This window comes from Pteropus vampyrus, unplaced genomic scaffold, assembly GCF_000151845.1.
Source record: "Pteropus vampyrus isolate Shadow unplaced genomic scaffold, Pvam_2.0 Scaffold1000000425, whole genome shotgun sequence".
Taxonomy (NCBI): Eukaryota; Metazoa; Chordata; class Mammalia; order Chiroptera; family Pteropodidae; genus Pteropus; species Pteropus vampyrus.
The window spans coordinates 157,570-176,993 of record NW_011914827.1 but is presented as its reverse complement, the minus strand read 5'-3'; positions in this window follow the sequence as shown (position 1 = coordinate 176,993).

Sequence of the window (19,424 nt, the reverse complement as noted above, 5' to 3'; positions counted from 1 at the left end):
GAAGTCAGCCAGAGTGATGCCTCCAGCCTCATTTTTTGTTTCCTCAGGATGGCTTTGGTAAATCGGAGTGTTTGTGGTGCCATGCAAATGAGATGATTTTTTGTTCCATTTCTTTAACAAATGCTGATGGGATTTTGATGGGGCCTACATTACATCTGTTTAATGCTTTAGGTAATAAGGTCATTTTAACTTTGTTGATTCTTCCAATCGGAGAACACGGAATATCTTCTTCGATTTCTTTTAATAGGGTCTTCTTATACTTTTCATTATATAGGCCCTTCACATGTTTTATTGCATTTATTCATAGGTATTTCATTCTCTTTTTTGCAATTGCAATAGGAATGATTTTTTCCACTTCTTTTTCTGACCCTTCGTTATTATAGTATAGGAACGGTATGGATTTTTGAACATTAATTTTGTATTCAAAACTTTACTGTATTTGCTTATTGTCTAGGAGTGTTCTTGTGATGTCTTCAGATTTTTCTATATACAAAATCATGTCATGCACAAATAGTGACAGTTTGACTTATTCGTTTCCTATTTGGATGCATTTCATATCTTTTTCTTGCCTGATTGTACTCATTAGGGCTCTAATGTTGTTTTGAATGACAGTGGTGATACTGGACAGCCTTGCCTTGTTCCTGATCTTAGAGGGAAGGTTTTTAGTTTTTCCCCACTCGGTATAATGTTGGCCTCTGGCTTGTCACATATGTCCTGTATTATATTCACTATTTCCTTTCTATACCGATTTTGTTCAGTGTTTTAATCATACATGGATGCCGTATATTGTCGGAGGCTTTTTCTGCATCTATTGATATGATCATATGATTCTTATTTTTTAAATTGTTTACATTGTGTATCACATTAATTGATTTGTGTCTGTTGAACCATTTCTTTGCCACTGGGATGCAGCCCTCTTGATCGTGATGTATAATCTTTTTAATATATTGCTGTATTCGGTTTGTTAGTATCTTATTTAGGATTTTTGTATCTGTTTTCATGAGAGACATTGGTCTGTAGTTTGTGTGTTGGTATGTGTTAACCTTACAAGGTTTTGTTATCAGGGTACTCTTGGCCTCATAAACAGAGTTGTGAAGTATTGTGTCCTCTTTGATTTTTTGGAAGAGTTTGAACAGAATAGGCATTAAATCTTCCTTGAATGTCTGGTAGAATTCACTGGTGAAGCCTTCTGTTCCTGGACTTTTACTTTTTGGTATGTTTCTGATGATTGTTTCATTTTCCATACTGCTTATTGGTCTGTTTAGATTTTGCAATTCTTCTTGATTCAGTTGTGATGTATGTTTTAGCACAGTCAAAGAAAAATTCTAAAGTTGGGGAGGAACATCATCAGTACTGCTAGAACATGAAAACCATTATATTCAAAGCTGTTATTCTTCAGTGGCATCCATTTTTCCTACTTTGGTTTGAATGTGGATCCCATATTCAGTAGCCAAGATTTGTGTCACTGTATTTATATTTCTTGATTATATAACTGTGGTTTTAACATTTATTCTTCAACACGTCATCAGTGATTTTAGTAAAAGATGCTACTGTGGGACCATACCTCCTCTTGTCAGCCTGCAAGTAGTATCCTCTAGAGGATTCTGATTCATACTTCTTCAGGGACAGGACATTAGATGACTAACACTAACAGAAGTCTCCAATTCAAAAGAATATGACTGATAGATTTGTTTACATCAGAATGATAGGTCCTGTGACAAAGATATTGAAAGCAATTCAGGGACAAACAATAAGCTCAAAGCAAATATTTACAACGTATGTCTTTATACACAGAGAAACAGTGTCCAGAATGTAGAAAGGACTTTTGAAAGCCACTATTTGGCCAACATGATCAAAACTGAAGAATCATTTACATATGTCATATTACCGTTAATTTTCTGTGTGAGATAAAAAAAGATTAAACTTATCCTTTAAGCATCCTCTTTTTTGTTCTTCTAGGGCCTTTGAGAAATACTAATAACCACACCTTATTAAAAACAATAATTGCCATTTATTTATCCTGATAACTTTGTGAGAACTGTAAAAATTCTTTACTTATTTTAGCCTATAGAATTTATTTAAATAAATAAGCAAACAAAACAAAGAAACAAATCAATAAAACATGTAATTACAAGATATTTGCAATTGTTCCTAATTGTATTGACAAAAAATGAAGATCAGTAATATTGGGGAACGTTCCATGAACTGATGGAGCATTTAGCCTGAGATCCAAATATGCTTAATTCAGAATGTAAATCACTCTGATGAATAATGTTTGAGGCAAAGGCTTTGAAAAGTGCCGCTTCCACTCTGGAAGCTTCTGTTTAGAAATGGTTCTCCGTACTTATCCTTTATGCTAAGTGATATGCAGATATTTTAATTGGGCTGCAGTATTATTCTAAGAAGCGACCTGATAACTGTAGTTTCGGAAGCAAACTTGGAATCTTCCAACAATTATCATATGGTACTTGTTTCAGGGTATCCCCTTGGTGGAGCGACCTCTGTGATACAGTTTGATGATATCACGGCATGGCGGTGCTATGTCCGGTGCCCTGTGTGGTACCCTGGGAGCGGATCGGGCTCAACAGGGAAAAGCGGATTCCACCACCACCTCTGTACAGGGTGAATCTCACGCCGTGGAAGACAATATCTCTGTGGAAGCCCCTGGTGCTTCGTGCAGGCAGCTGAATCAGCACTGGTGCTCAGAGCAATCAGGTCTGTCACTGCTAACATCCGCTCGCGGACGCGGCCCTTTAATAGGCATCTGCTACTGCCTCAGCCTCTGCCCCACCACTCTGGATCAGGCAACCCCGTGTCCTCGCCCCATCCCACCTTCGGTAGTTGCAGGGTGCTTTCTTGGATCTCTCCATAGTTGTATGGTTTGTTCCTGTAGATCCCTTGCCACTGCTCCTTGTTTCTGTCACAGCTTTGATTTGGTCACCAGAGTGATGAACAGAGCCTCTATCATCTATGCCTTTTTGTCCTCTTCTCATTAGTTTTAATTATCATTCTAAACACAAGTCATCTTCCAAAGCTAATTCATTTTTCATCCCCAGTAACTTTGATGAGTCCAATTAATCAATATTGTTCCTTTTCCCCTCTCTCTTGATATATTGTACCTACTTAGACTGCTATGTAATATCTTGAAGATAATTGCAGACAAACAATTGAAGAGGAATCATTTTAATGCAGCCACTTTCAGTTTTCAAGGTCTATTCTCATTGATTTACACCATATGCTTTCTATCAAGATTCCCTGATACAGATTGCTATGTTTATGTTTTATTAAAATGCACAAGGCACCTTCATACTCTAACCAGCCCAGAATCTCAGTTTAAGTAATGAAAGACTCCTATCAGATGATATTCCACAAATGCTAAGATATATATGAGATTAAAGGGCAAGAAATAAAGAGAAATTTTGTCAAATATATTTACTAAAAAGTGTTATAACTCAGATGGTTTACCAAAGGCACAATTCAAATTAAAAATTACCTTAATAGAAGAGTAGAGTAAAAGCAGGTGCCTAAAAATTTAATGTAATAAATTGTTCAAGTTCCCCGACTTAGGTATCTGAGGGGCCTGGGTTCCAGACACATCTCTGAACTTTACTAACCTATGTAACCTTTAGAATCCTTAATATTATATATCAGGATAAATCTTACTACACCTTTTAGGTTGTTTGAAATTTTCGAGCAAAATAATATCTGCAAAGTACTTAACTTATTAGAACAATCCCAGTTTACAAAGCTACAATTATTATGACTATTTTCATTGTTATTACTAGCTATGATATGTTTGATTTTTACAAATATAGCAACCACATATGAAAAATGCTTCATTTATTCCTCTTAGTTATTATAAACAGGATTCCATGTCTTTTTCTCTAAGTTCTTTGCGTAAGCAATAATTATAGTTTGGGACATATTAGAAAAGCAGTTGCACCTTTCAGAGTCTTTAAATTTGACTACCCTGATCTTTTTGAAATTTAGACAATAAATAAACAAAAACACAGACAATATTCCCCCCCACAGACCCACAATTCATATAAGCATCTATTTTGAAAAGAAGAAAGTATGACAAAATATAATACTTTATTAAGTTTTGACACTAATGGAAAATTGTATTTTATACTGTCTTGGTACTTCAGAAGAGAAAATGCAAACTCTTTCTGTAGATGGGACGATAAGGCCCTTATTCTCTGATATGGACTGAATTGGTCATTCTCAACTGTACTTGCAATGGTTATTTGTTTGGAAGCACACTCAAAAGAACTTTTCAAAAGAATATTTGGTGGCTTTCACAAAGGAAAGTTGAATAGAGGCTAAGGATAAGTGTTAGCCATCTTGATCAGAAACACAGAACACTGCTTTTTGGGGGAAACAGAGCCACTGAGACACCTGAGATCATGTACCTAGATCACAAGGGTCAAGTGCCTGAGGGGGAGCATCTGATGAGCCTGGGTTAAGGCATACATGTCCCCTCGGCCAAGTGTGGTCTGCAGAGCACTGTGATTGGCAGTTGCAATAAGAGCTTATGGCATATCGAGGTATGGTAACCCAATGGAGGAAAAATGGAGTTCTCTGTCCAAAATAATGGAGGAAGAAATGTTTGGAGAACAAACCAAGACATTCTATTTTACCATTTCAAAAACCAATTTAGAAATCATAAGTGATTGACTGAAATATTGAAGTGAGAAGTGTGGGGACAGACAAATCAAAAAAGTGAAATGGGGCTGGCTAAAATATTTAGGTGAGCAGTGTGGGCACAGGTGTGGAGGACTAGCATGTATCTTAAAAATTATAGTGCTAGATTTCTATCATACTGAAAATTTCATCTTTCTTTTTACTATGACCAATGCTTAGAAATTTAAATAGTTGATTTACTGGAACTTTTCAAAAAATGTACAACTTTATGTTCCTTCAAACAATATATTTCATTTTAGAAATTTTGGAAAGATTATACATAATGCTTGAATTGAATGAAAATTGCAGAAACTAAAACCCCTTATTTGACAAGTGTTCATTAAATATATTCTAAGGATTAATTTTTCACATGTTCTTTGTGTAAGTAGTTGTAATTAAATAGCTTCATTTCATATTGTTTCTACAATTTCTTCACAAATCTAATTATTAAACATGTTTCGTACCAGATGACTAATGAGTGTAGGAAAGCTATACAGATAAAGAATTAGATTACATTTTTCAAGTTTACTTCTCTCTGTAGTCATTGCTTCTTGTTTAAATCTTCACAAGTAAATTAGGTATGCCTGAGGAAATATCTTCTGACAGAAAAACAAGTAGGGAAACTTTATTTCAGGAGGAAATCACGTATGCTCCACTTGCAACGGCTAGTGCTCGTTGATGTAAAAGTAGTAAAGATTCGCATGTTGTCTGCTCAGCCTTTTTTATTATTTTTTAAATTAATGTCAAGTACACACTACATTGGTTAGACATCTATATAGTTCATAATTGCTCTCCCCCTCCTATCCAATATAGTAACACAGACTGCATTCTCTGTGCCATGCTCCCCAAGCCCATGCCCATCTAGGAACTACGAATGTGTACTTCTTTAACAACTTCATCCCATTCTCCCAGCCCCCGACACGCCTTCCCAGTGTCCGTCATCAAATTGTCCACTATGTTTTGGAATCTGTATTTAATTCGTTTCTTCTTTTTGTTGCCAAGATTCTGCATATATTTGAAATCATATTGCATTTATCTTTCTCTGTCTGACTTATTTCACTCAGCATAATATTCCCTAGGTCTATCCATGTCACTGAAAATGGTAGGATTTCATTTTTTTTAATGGATAAGTAATATTCCATTGTATATATATGCCCAGGCTCTTTAGATGCAAGACCTGATGTTTTGGAAAAGGCATAGAAAGGATCCAAAGATTTTCATTTTTGTATATTATGCTTGCTTTATAACTGCTGTTTTCTCTTTTTCCTGTAGTCTTTCATCATATTTTACATTAAGTTTTTCTTAATTATAAAGTCCTGTCATTGCATAATATTAAGGAGCGTAATTAAGAGAATAGTTTACAATCATGTACTTTTGAATGCTTTTAAAATTTGCATATTTAAAGTCACTCCCATTGCTACACACACACACACAAACTCTCTCACACACACACAAACACACACACATATACATATACACATATACATAATTGTGAGCATGAATTTTTGGTTTTAAAATCTCTTTTTTTTCTTTAGTTTATGTTATTTCAAAAATATTTTGTATCATTAGATATTCTTTGAAAACATCATTTTCATGACTGTTTAACAATCCACCTTATGGACATATTGTAATTGACTTTTCTCTTATATCCCTGACAATCTAGTTTGTTTCACAAGAGGCATTTCAAAGCAGCAGTCCTTAATGAGATCCTTGGAACCCATGGCTGCTCTAAAATGAAAACTCTTTACTCACATTCCTACTTGTCATTTTTATGGATATATGGTCCATAATTTTCATGAAAATGTTCAAAGCTACACTAACAACAAATGAGGATGAAACAGTTTAGCTACTAAGCTATTGCCTGTAGATCCAATGTCTGTTTTTACTCTTTCCAAAGGACTTAGTATAATGATCCAAACATTTGCTAGCATCCTAATACATAATATATAGGACAAAACTCATTCCACTTGTGTGTTTCTCCGTTACTCTCACACTAGTAGCACACTTACAACACTTCTGACAACAGATATCTGGTTTTGTCACTCATCGAGCAATTCTTGGCAGCACCAGCTGGGTGTCTTACAATTCAATTTAATTCTAGTACTAACAGGAGTTACTGTGGGCCCCATAAGTTAAGGCTCAGTCTCATCAGGCTGCATCCTATTTCAGCTGCCAATCAAAAATAGAAGGTCCTCAGGACACCCACAACTTTTGTCTGTGTGACTTGCCTATAAATCAGAAGTTCCCACAACGCCACTTCTTGAATTCAGTCAGTTTCTAGAACAGCCCACAGAATTCTGGGAGACACTTACTTGCATTTACTAGTTTATGATGCACCGAAGGATATGATAAATGGTACAGATATGTAGCCAGAGGAAGAGATACATAAGGGTAGACTGGGAAGCATCAAAGTGCAAGAGCTTCTCTTTCCATAGAGTTCGGTTGCAGCATCCTCCTGGTACGTGGATATATTCACCAACCTGGAACCTCTCCAAACTTCACATGTTAGAGATTTTTATGGAGGCTTCATCACATAGGCAGGATCGATTATTAACTCCATTTTTGGCTATTTTCCCTCTCTGGAGAGTAGAGTATAAAAATGAATATTTAAAGCTCCTAAATCATGCCTTGTTCTTTCTGTAACCTGCACCCATCCTGAAGCCCACAAAGGGTCACCTCATTAAAACCAAAGATATTCTTATGACCCAAGAAATTCTTTGGTATTTAGGATCTCAGTATCAGATGTTCATATGACTCAGGAAATTAGAAAGATTAGGGGCTATGTATTAGGAACTAGAGTCACAGATGATATGTTAGAACAAAAAGTTTTCCTGTCACTCCTATTTACAAGGAGTTTTAGGAACTCTGTGTCAAGAACCAGGATACTAATCCTTTTGGACCATGGTCTCTTTCTCATGATCTCATTGAAACTTAATTACTTTATAATCTCAAGAATGAAGGCCATAATATTCCTTTCTGATTGTGTGTGTTGTGTGTGTGTGTATGTGTGTGTATAGGTGTGTGAGTGTCGTGGTATGTATGACAATTCTAGACTGCCTACATGCTATGTATCACTCCAGTCAATGTACCTTTTCAAAAGCTTAGTAAATTGTATATCCAAGTCCAGTCTTTTCTCATTGCTGTTGGTTCATATTATTTTTTTATTTACTTATATATTTTTCCAAATTTATCAATCATTGTTGCTATGTAAGCAAAATAACTTTGGGCTTAAACTATACTTCTGTTTTTAGTGATATGTCAAAAATGCACAGTTTGTTTATTGTTTTGTTTGAACATGTTTTTTTTTTTTTGGTTTCATCTATGGTTCTGCATTTCAAGATAAAACGATTTTTATAGGCTTCTAATTGCAGAATATTTTTACATCCATTAGTTTATACTGTGTGTCTGTTCTCCTCCAAGACTTTTGACTTTTCTAAATGAGTTTTCTGTAAGTTTGTAGTCTTGCCATGTACACCAAAGTATGGGCATTTAATAAGGCACATTTGCTATGTTTTCTAATAGTGTTTATTACTACTTAAATTCTTCTCTTTACAGTAAAAATATACATACTTTCTATTATATTCTTTAATATTCCCTATTTAATACCCCATATGAAAAAATTTTGTTTTATAACTCAGTACTAGTGCTTTTTGTAATTCCATGGCATTGATATTCTTCCTCTTTCTGATAATCATAGTAATGATGATGATGATGATGGTAGTACTAACACTTTCCACCTCTTAAGTTAGTAAGCTCTGAGTCTGTCATATTTGAAATAGTGAAGCTGGCATGTATTTAATGCCCTCCATGTATTTGCTCCTATATTTAATTAATTATATATGTTTACTAGGTTATTGATGAGAAATTTTAGCTCAAATGGCATAAATAACCTGTGTAAAGTCACACCGCATACATAGAGAATTACTGATATTAGACTCAGGCTCTGGCTCAAGTTTTTTCTTAAAATTATTTTATGGCCTAAAAATGAGAGCATACAGCATTTACTTTTCCTTCTCTGTCTTATTTATCTTAGCACAGTGTCCTCCAGGTTCATCCGTGTATTCTTCCCTGTTCTTCTTTTTCTAGATTAGGTACTATATCTTGAAGAAATTCTTTTGTTTTATGACCAACTCTGACAACCAATAATACAGGACATTTCTTAAAGTGGGTAAAGGTAAATTCAAGACAAATGTAAGGGCATTCTTTTTCACACAGTTCACAAAAGTGATTATTGATTCCGTTCTATTAAAATTTAATTACGCAAATTAAATATTGAGTCAAATATTTCTAAAATCAAGAGGAAAAACTAACACACAATCCATATTCAAAAGAAATTAAAGACAAGAAGAGAAACCAATTTTAAGAAACTGAGAGAAGTACATAGTTTAATATATATACTTATCATGATTAATTTTATTATGTATATAAAGTTAAACGTTCCCAAACATGTTAGAAAAAATTTTATCAAAGAATGTAGATAGATATTTAAGTATATACTATAACTATATTTCCATAATTGTACTTGGTTTAATAATTTATGTCATGGTAATGCTATCATAATTTTTATTCCATGGTTTATTTAAAGCCCTGAATTAAATCTGATTAAATTCTATATTCATCTTATAGCAAATATGGATGTAAACTTAATCGATATGGAAGCATGGTATCCAATACTATAATAATGTTGTCTGTGAGATGAATGTATTATAAAATTGCTTGAAAAAGTTCAGTTCAATTGTTAAATTTGGACAAATTATTTTATAGGAAATTTACAATCATTGAATATCAGGAGCGGAAATATTTATCAAGATGTTTCTATAGTTGGTCATTTTAGAGATTTTTCATAAAGGCAAAATTGATATATTAAATAATTATATTAGTGTACTCTCCTTGGAGTTTATAAAATGCGTGTATCTAATATCTTTATCATTAATGGTAGCCAACATATGGAAATAACTGATTGGCTAAACAAGATGTGGTACATAAATCCAATGGGATATTACTCAGTCATGAGAAAAGGTGAAATACTGCCATTTGTGAAAACATGGATGGACCTTTAGATAGTCATGCTAAGAGAATAAACCAGACAGGAAAAATTGAGAACCATAGTATTTCACTCTTGTAGGATGTAAAACTGTAAGCAAAAAGATGAACAAACAAACCAACAAACCTGATAGACACCGACAACAGTTTAGTGCTTACTGGAGGAAAACGGGCATTGTAAAAAAGAATAAAGGGGCTCAAACGTATGGTGACAGAAGATTTGACTTTGGGTGGTAAGCATACAATGTAATATACAGATAATGTATTATCAAATTGTACACCTGAAAGCTATATAATTTTATGAACCAATGTCCCCTCAACCAATTTAATTTCAAAAAGAATAAAATATCTATGTACATCTATTGTTTATGGCAGTTTCTCTTACTTCATGAGGTGTTTCTGTATTTGTGTCACTTTTGTGTACTTGGTAATGTGTGCAAAGTGTTCGTAAACAGAAACAGTTGAGTTGTATCTTTAAAATGCTTAGAGTACAATCTTTAATGCCTATTAAATCAAGTCAAATTAATTACCAGGACATCATAACTAAAAGAAATAGCAACAACTTAATATTATTGAGCCAGAAGTGTCATTAACAGTGTCCTCTGTGGATTTTGCGTTATTGGATGTGTCATTTAGGAATGACTTTCTATTTTATTTAAGTGATTTCCATTGTTTTAGAAAAAAATAAGTAACCAACAGAAATTTTTAAAACCCCAGTCCAAGACTAAAGTGGCTCATTTTCCATATTTTCCTAATGAGATTTTATCAATTCAGTTTGAGAATTTGTAATGATTGAGGTTCATAAATTTGCAATGGTTTCATTATTAAGAAATAAATTTATCAATATTTCTTGCATTTGAATTAAAACTTTAGAAATCCAAGCATTTTAGACACTCAGGTACAGTAATTTTCTTAAAGAATTTAAATATTTTTTAATAGCTGTTAATGTACATGCATAAAACATTCATTTCCTTGAGCAAAAGCAGTTATTGATTGTCTATAGTCGTTTAAAATTAATTAATTAGTTAATTAATCAATGTTTGTAAATTAAGTTTATTGTGGTAACATTGCTTAATATAATTCTATAATTTTCAGGTGTACTATTTGACATCTATATATTCTATTATGTGATTACTACCCAAAGTCTGGTTTCCTTCAACTACCATATATTTGATCCCCTTTACCCTCTACACCCTCTCTCTACCCTCTTATTGTTAAGCCCCTTTATCCTGTCTACCTCACCCCTCCTCACCAACCCTCTACTCTTTGGTAACCACTAGTCCATTGTCCATGTCCCTGAGGGTCTGTTTCTTTGTCCTCTTCCTTTGAGCTTTTAAGTTTATATGCCATATATAAGTAATATCACGTCATTTTCAACTTTTTCTGTCTGGCTTATTTTGCTTAGTATGATTATTTCAAGGTGTATCTTTATTGCTGCAAATGGCAGTATTTCATCTCTTTTTATGGCTGAGCAAGATTTTATTGTATATCTGTGGCACAGCTTCTTTAGCCAATCCTGTATTGTAGGGCACTTCGGTTGCATCCATGTCCTGGTGAATAATGCTGCTATGAACATTGATGTGCAAATACGTTTTCGAATATGGATTTTCAAGTCTTTGGGGTAAATGGCCAGTAGATGAATTGCTGGGTCATATGGGAGATCAATTCCTAGTTTTTTTAAATAAACTTCATACTCTTTTTTTCAGTGGCTGTACCAGTATGCAGTCCCAACAGCTGTGTATGATGGTTCCTATTTCTCCACAAGCTCTCCAAATTTTGTTATTATTGTCTTGTTGATTAAAGCTATTCTAAGAGGTGTGAGATGGTATCTCATTGTGGTTTTGATATTCATTTCCCTAATAGCTATCGATGTTGAGCATCTTGCATATGTTTGTTGGCCATTTGTATCTTCTGGAGAGAGAGGTGTCTGTTCAAGTACTCTCCTCATGTTTGGATTCAATCATTTGTTCTTTTGTTGTTATTGAGTCATATGAGTCTTTTGTATATATTGGATATTAGGCCTTTATCAGAGGCATTGCTTCCAAATATGTTTTCCATTCGGATGCTTCTCTGTTCACCTTGTTTATGGTTTCTTTTGCTGAGCAGAAGCTTTTGAGTTTGATGTAGTCCAATTCATTTATTTTTATTTTATTTCCCTTGCCTTGGAGGTCAAATTTATCTTTCAGTCCAAAAGCCTTGGGCTTAGTTCCTATGTTTTCTTTTATGCACTTTATTTTTTGAGGTCTTATATTCAGGTAAGTTATCCATCCATTTTGAGTTAATTATGGTGTTTGGTATAGACAACATACTAGTTTCATTCTTCTGCAGGTGGCTTTTCCAGTTTTTTTCAGCATTATATATTGAAGAGTCTTTCCTTTCTCCACCGTATGCTTTTGGCCTTTTTGTCAAAATTATTTGCTCATAGAAATATGGGTTAACTTCTGGACTGTCGACTCTGTTCCACTGTTGTTTCTGTCTGTTTTTCTGCCAGTACCATGCTGTTTTGGTTACTATCGCTTTGTAGGATAATTTAAAGTCAGCCAGAGTGATGCCTTCAGACTCATTTTTTTTTTCACACTGAATGGCTTTAGTAAATCTGGGTCTTTGTGGTGCCATGCAAATCTGATGATTTTTTGTTCCATTTCTTTAAAAAATGCTTTTGGGATTTTGATAGGGCTTGCATTACATCTGTATAATGCTTTAGGTAATAAGATCATTTTAACTTTGTTGATTCTTCTAATCAGAGAACATGGAATATCTTCTTCAATTTCTTTTAGTAGGCTCTTCTTATAGTTTTCATTATATAGCTCCTTCACATGTTTTATTAGATTTATTACAAGGTATTTTATTCTCTTTGTTGCAGTTGCAAACGGAATGATTTTCCAGTTCTTTTTCTGACCCTTCGTTATCATAGTATAGGAAGGGTATGAACTTTTGAACATTGATTTTGTATTCGTAAACTTTACCGTATTTACTTATTATCTATGAATATTCTTGTGGAGTCTTTAGTGTTTTCTATATAGATAATCATGGCATGTGCAAATAGTGACAGTGTGACTTCTTTGTTTCCTATTTGGATGCCTTTTATATTGTTTTCATGCCTGATTGCACTTACTAGGACCTCCAATGTTATATTGAATAACAGTGGCAATAGTGGACAGCCTTGCCTTATTCCTGATCTTAGAGGAAAGGTTTTTAGTTTTTCACCATTCGGTATAATGTTGGCAGAGGGCTTGTCACATATAGCCTTTGTTATATTCAGGTATTCTTTTCTATACCCATTTTGTTCAGTATTTTGATCATAAATGGATGTTGTATCTTGTCAGAGGGTTTTTCTGCATCTATTTATATGATCATATGATTCTTATTTTTTAATTTGTTTACATGGTGTATCATATTAATTGATTTGTGTCTGTTGAACCATCACTTTGCCCTTGAGATGCATGCCACTTGATTGTGATGTATAATCTTTTTAATATGTTGCTGTATTCTGTTTCTCAGTATTACTTAGAATTTTTGCATCTGTGTTTATGACAAATATTGGTCTGTAGTTTTGTGCGTGTGTGTTATCCTTACCAGGTTTTCGTATCAGGGTAATATTGGCCTTATAAATAAAATTGGGAATTATTGTCTCCTCTTCAATTTTTTGGAAGAGTTTGAGAAGAATAGGCATTAAATTTTCTTTGAATGTTTGGTAGAATTCATTGGGGAAGCTAGTATCGGCATATTCATTGACGGATGTCGGCACTCTAACAAAGTACAGAAAGAAGTCAGTTCTTGCCTGTAATTCGGGTTATACATTTTTGATTAGACCAAGTTCTCAGTCTCTGTTTAGAGGGACACGGAATGTCTTTTGGAGCATTTAGGCTCTTATCCAAATATTCTTACTTCAGAAGTTAGATCACTCTGACGAATAATATTTGAGACAATGCTTTTGAAAAATGCTAATGCCACTCTGTAATCTTCTGTTCAGAAACAGTGCTCCGTACACATCCTTTATGCTAAGTGATATACAGATATTTTAATGAGCTGCAGTATCATTCTAAGAAGTCACCTGACAACTGTAGTTTCTGAAGTAAAGTTGGAATCTTCCAAAAACTACAAAGTATGAAATTAATAATGGAAAACTTGCAGTTTTTATTGTGGAAATTCATATTGAACGGGTTCAGTTATCATTTTTTTTTTTTGGAAGGTAGCATATGTGCTGAAAAGATAATAGATTGCTGTGGTTAACAATATGTTATGGTGTTTCAATACTTCGGTTCACATGTTGCCATGAAGGGGAGATAGTAATATTACAAACTTTAAAGAAAGTATACACACATGCAAAAGAAAGTAGTATTTGAATGCCTGATTTCTGTATCCAGAAGTGCAGTTAACAATTTGGTGTTAGTAATGGTATAAGCTGTGAAATAAGTTGGCCCTCTAACATTGTATGGAAGGGAATTGCACAATTCTTGCTTGAGATTCAGATTATACATTTTTGAATTGAGCAAGTTCTTAGGCTCATTTTTTTTCACGCAGGATTGCTCAATCTCAGTCTGACATAACTGTAGATCCGTTTGGACGTGTCCTGTTTTCAGTACCAAAGATCTGGTGGGAAACAGTCTTGACATCCATGCTCTTGAGCTTAACATCTGCTTAGAATGCACGAGCAGGTACTAATACAGTGGCAACTTTTTTGTGTTTTGTAATAGTGGCACACTAACAGCTTTCCTATATAGTCTTTCTTCTTTGCCAAGGACAACAGAAAGCCATTGTGTCGTGTGTAGTGTCGAACGGTAATTTGAAGAGAAATCATTCTATTGAGTATGTGCTTGGAATTTGTGTCCTCAAAAGCGCCGTTCCATACACGAAACTCTGTATATCTTGTATTGCATGTGGAAATTAAAACTGTATCCAAAGGTGTTTAGTGGGAGACTGACCAAATTTTGGAGCATTTAGGCTGGGATACAAATATGCTTAATTTAGAAGTTAGATCACCCTAACGAATAAAGTTTGAGGCAAAGTTTAAAAAGAGCTGCTTCCTCTCTGTAAGCTTCTGTTTAGAAATGCTGCTTATGCTAAGTAATATACAGTTATTTTGAATGAGGTGCAGTATTGTTTTAAGAAGCGACTTGATATGTTTGGTTTCTGAAGCAAAGTTGGAATCTTCCAACAACTGCAAAGTGTGAAATAAATACAAGCTACCTGGCAGTTTTCATTGTAGAAATTCATTTAGAGAGCAGGTTCAGGCAGTCATTTTTTTGGAAGAGAGCGCATATGCTATAAAGTCTTTAGACTGCAGCGATTAACAACAAGATATGGTGTTTCAATACTTCGGTTCACATTGTGTTTTAAGAAGAGATAGAAATACCATAAACTTTAGACAAATCATGCAACACATGCAAAGGAAATTAGTAGTTGAACGCCTGATTTCTGTATCCAGAAGTGCAGTCAAAGATTTAGTGCTATATTGATATATGATGTGAAATAAGTCGGCACTTTTACAATGTACAGAAAGGAATTGCAGTTATTGCTTCTAATTCAGGTTATACATTTTTGATTTGACAAGTTCTTAACCGCGTTATTTTTGACATGGGTGATGCTCAATGTCAGTCTGACATAACTGTAGATCTCTTTTGACATGTCCTGATTTCAGTATCAAAGACCTGGTGGGAAACTGTCTTGACATCCACACTCTTGAGCTTACCGTGTGCCTAGAATGCACGAGCATGTAGTAATACAGTGGCAGCTTCTTTGTAGTTTTAGTAGCGGCACACTATCAGATTTCCTATACAGTCTATCTTCGCCAAGGAAAACAGAAAGCCACTGTTTGTGGCTTATAGTGTGCAAGGGTAATTTGAAGACAATTCCCTCTGGTGAGAAGTACTTGGAATCTGTGTTCCCAGAAGCGCCCTTCCATACACGAACACTAAATGTTTTGTAATGCATGTGGATATTGAAACCCTCTTTCACAGGTGTTTCAGAGGACACTGACCATCTGATGGAGAGTTTAGGCGGGGATGCAAATATGCTTACTTCAGATGTTTGATCACTCTAACACGTAGTGTTTGAGGTAAATGTTTGAAAAGAGCTGCTTCAATTTTGTAAGTGTCTGTTCAGAAATGCTGCTCCATATTCATCCTTTATCCTAACTGATATACAGGTATGTTGAATGGGCTGCCGTATTGTTCTAAGTAGTGGCCTGATAACTGTTTTTAAGGCAAAGTTGGAATCTTCCAACAACTACAAAGTGTGAAATTAATGCTAGATACCTGGCCGTTTTTATTGTGGAAATTCATATTAAACAGGTTCAGGCATCCGTTTTTCAGAAGATAGGGTATATGCTGAAACGACATTAGACTGCATCAATTAACAACATGGTATGGAGTTTCAGTACTTCGGTCCACATGTTGCCATTAAGGGGTGATAGTAATATTACAGACATTAGAGAAATTATGCAGCACATGCAAAGGAAAGTAGTATTAGTATGCCTGATTTCTGTATCCGGAATTGCAGCCAATGATTTGGTGCTAGTATTGGTATATGTTGCAAAATAATTCAGCACTCTAATGATGTACAGAAATAAATTGCAATTTTTGCTTGTAATTCAGGTTATCTATTTTTTATTTGAGCCAGTTTCTAGTCCCGTTGTTTTTGACATGAGTGATGCTCAATCCCAGTGTAAATATGTGTGACGTGTCCTGTTTTCAGTACCACAGAGTTGGTAGGAAATTGTTTGACATCCATGCTCTTGTTCTTGCCATCTGCGTATAATGTACGAGCAGGTAGCAATAGCGTGGCAGTTTGTAGTAGCGGCAACCTAACAGCTTTCCTATACAGTCTCTCTTTGCCTAGGAAAACAGAAAGACACTGTGTGTGGTGTGTAGTTTCTAAGGATAATTTATAGAGAAATCCCTTGGAATCTGTGTTCTCAGAAGCACCATTCCATACACGAACCCTAAATGTTTTATAATGCATGTGGAAATTGAAACCGTTTCCCAAAGATGTTTAGAGGGACAATGACCATCTTTTGGAGCATTTATGCTAAGATCTAAATATGCTTAGTTCAGAGTTTAGATCACTCTGATGAATTTTGTTTGAGAGAAAGGCCTTGAAAAGAGCCGCTTTCACACTCTAAGCTTCTGTTTATAAACCGTACTCCGTACTCATCCTTCATACTAATTGATATACAGATATTTTGAATGGGCTGCAGTCTTGTTCTAAAGAGCGACTTGAAAACTGTAGTTTCTGAAGACAAGTGGGAATCATCCAACAACTACAAAGTTTAATTCATACTGGAAACATGGAAATTTTCATTGTAGAAATTCATATGAAGCGGGTTCAGGCATCTGTATTTCAGAAAAAAGCGTACATGTTGAAAAGATATTAGGCAGCAGCAAAAAGTAAATGGTGTGGTGTTTCAATACTTCAGTTCATATGTTGCCATTATTAACAGATAGAAATACTATAAACTTAGAGAAATTATGCAGCACATGCATAGGAAACTCATTTTTGATTGCCTTATTTCTGTAATCCAGAAGTGCTGTCAAGGAGTTGGTGGTACTATGTGTGTGTGCTGTGAAGTAACACAGCACTCTTAAGAATGAACAGAAAGGAATTGCAATACTTGCCTTTAATTAGGCTAATGCATTTTTTATTTGAGCAAGTTTTTAGCCGCATTGTTTTTGACATTATTGTTGCTCAATCTCAGTCTGATATAACTGTAGATCTGTTGGGACGTGTCCTGTTTTCAGTACCAAAGACCTGGTGGGAAACAGTCCTGACATCCATGCTCTTGAGCTTACCATTGCCTAGAATCCACAAGCAGGTAGTAATACAGTGGCAGCTTTTTTGTAGTTGTAGTAGAGGCACACTACCACCTTTCCTATACAGTCTATCTTTGCCTAGGAAAAGAGAGAGCCACTGTGTGTGGCATGTAGTGTCCAAGGGTAATTTGAAGAGAAATCCCTCTGGTGAGAATGGGCTTGGAATCTTTTTTCACAGAAGCGCCATTCCATACAGTCATACTAAATGTTTTGTAAAGCATGTGGACATTGAAAATGTCTCCCAAAGATGTTTCACAGGGACATTGACCATCTGATGGAGTGTCTAGGCGGGGATCCAAATATGCTTACATCAGAACGTAGATAACTCTGATGAGTAATGTTTGAGACACAGGTTTATAATAAGCTACTTCCTCTCTGTAAGCTTCTGTGTAGAAATGCTGCTTTGTACTCATCATTTACGGTAAGTGATATACAGGTATTTTGAATGGGCTGCAGTATTGTTCTAAGAAGCGACTTGATAACGGTAGTTTCTGAAGCAAAGTTGGAATCTTCCAACAACTACTAAGTGTGAAATTAATACTAGAAACTTGGCAGTTTTCATTGTGGAAATTTGTATGAATCAGGTCAGGCATCCTTTTTTGGAAGAGAGTGTGTATGCTGAAAAGACATTAGACTGCACCAATTAACAACGTGGTATGCTATTTCAATATTTCAGTTCACATGTTTCCTTTGAGAGAAGATATAAATGCAAAAACTTTAGAGAATATATGCAGCACATGCAAAGAACCTTGTTTTTGAATGCTTGACTTTTGTAACCAGAAATGCAGTCAACAATTTGGTGCTAGTGCTGGTATATGTTGTGAAGTACATCGGCACTGTAACAATGTATAAAAATAAATTGCAATTCTTGCTTGTAATTTAGTTTATTCATTTTTTACTTGAGCCAGTTTCTAGTCCCATTGTTTTTGACATGACTGATGCTCATTCCCAGTGTGACATAGGTGTAAATATCTTTGACGTGTCCGTTTTTCAGTACCAAAGAGCTGGTGGGAAAGTGTCTTGACAACCATGCTCTAGAACTTGCTGTCGGCCTAGATTACATGAGCAGGTAGTAATACAGTTACAGGTCCTTTGTAGTTTGTAGTAGTGGCACATTACTAGGTTTCCTATGTATTCTCTATTTGCCAAGGAAATCAGAAAGCCACTGTGTGTGATGTGTAGTGTTGAAGAGTAATTTGAAGAGAAATCCCTCTGGTGAGGAGGTGCTTGGAATCTGTTTCCTCAGAAGCGCCGTCCCATACACAAACACTATGTGTTTTTCAATGCATGTTGACATTGAAACCGTATCCTAAAAATGTTTCTGAGGGATTCTTATCAATTAATGGAGCATTTAGGCTGGGATCCAAATATGCTTAATTCTGAAGTTATATCACTCAGGAATAATATCTGAGGCAAAAGCTTTGAAAAGAGTCCCTCCACTCTCTAAGCTTCTATTTAGAAACTATGCTCTGTACTCATCCTTTATACTAAGTGATATACAGATACTTTTAATGGCCTTCAGTATTGCTCCATCAGCTGGTCAGTGTCCCTCTGAAACATCTTTGGGTGACAGTTTCTACCTCCACATGCATTCCAGAACATTCACTCTTCGTTTAAGGAAGAGAGCTTCAGAGGACACAGATTTGAAGCACGTCCTCACCAGAAGGATTTCTCTTCAAATTATTCTTCAACAGTACACGCCACTCACAGTGGGTTTCTGTTTTCCTTCTAAAAGAAAAACGACTTTTTGGAAAGCTGTTAGTGTGCCGCTGTTTCAAACAAGAACAAGCTTCCAATGTATGACTACATGCTCTGTGCATTCTACGCAGGTGGCAAGCCCAAGAGCAGGGATATCAAGATGGTTTTGCACCAACTCTGTGGTACTGA